The 987-nt window shown below is 38.0% G+C and overlaps 1 non-coding gene across 1 annotated transcript; it reads left to right on the forward strand.

Annotated features, from left to right (window-relative positions):
- Positions 1–426: 426 nt before the first annotated feature.
- Positions 427–533, forward strand: LOC121229841 (small nucleolar RNA R71). Its single transcript, XR_005927796.1, has one exon. It is a non-coding gene; the product is annotated as a small nucleolar RNA R71 (small nucleolar RNA).
- The last annotated feature ends 454 nt before the right edge of the window (positions 534–987 follow it).

Consider the following 987-nt stretch of genomic DNA (forward strand, 5'->3'; position numbering starts at 1 on the left):
ATTATAAGTATTACTGTATGGGTTATTTTGAGATCTAAAGTTATTGTTACCCATATAGTTGACTTGTTCCTCTTCGGTTGTAGGATTGAAGGATTGATATTCTGTATGCACACCTCCTCAACTTGAGTCACACTCATTACTAGATGTACCTGCGTAGAACCAAGTAAACCATCAATCTTTTTATTGAGAAGTTCTACCTGATTTGACAGCATAGTAACTGAGTCGACACTATAAACGTCTGCTATTTTTGTTGGCTTAGTCCTCATGACTTGCTACTGATAGTTATTTAGTGAAATTTCTTCAATAAATTCATAAGCCTCTTCAGGTGTTTTGTTGTTGATGGTTCCTCCAGCAGCTGCGTCAATCATCTGTCTTGTCTAGGGATTCATACCATTGTCGAACGTTTGAACTTGCAGCCATAGAGATAACCCATGGTGAGGGCACCTTCGTAATAGATCCTTGTATCTCTCCCATGCATCGTAAAGTGTTTCTAAGTCCATCTGCACAAAAGAAGAGATATCATTACTTAACTTAGCCGTTTTAGCCGGCGAAAAATATTTTAGTAAAATTTTTTCGATCATTTGTTCCCAAGTAGTGATAGACCCTCGTACTAACGAGTTCAACCACTGTTTAGCTTTGTTTCTCAGTGAAAAAGGGAATAACCGAAGGCGAATGACATCATTAGAAACGCCATTAATTTTGAAAGTGTTGCAAAATTCCAAAAAATTCACCAAGTGAGTGTTGGGATCCTCATCCTGCAAACCATCAAACTGAACAAACTGCTGTATCATCTGAATTGTGTTAGGTTTCAGTTCGAAATTATTTGCAGCAATAGCAGGTGTAACTATACTTGACTCAGTTCCTATTAAAGAAGGTTTAGCATAGTCATACATAATACGTGGAGCAGGATTTTGATTAGCCGCAATTGCAAGAGCTGATTGCTTTGGATTTTAGTCATCTCTTCGGTTGGGGGTTGAGTATCGTCTT

Source organism: Gossypium hirsutum, chromosome A05 (assembly GCF_007990345.1).
Source record: "Gossypium hirsutum isolate 1008001.06 chromosome A05, Gossypium_hirsutum_v2.1, whole genome shotgun sequence".
NCBI lineage: Eukaryota > Viridiplantae > Streptophyta > Magnoliopsida > Malvales > Malvaceae > Gossypium > Gossypium hirsutum.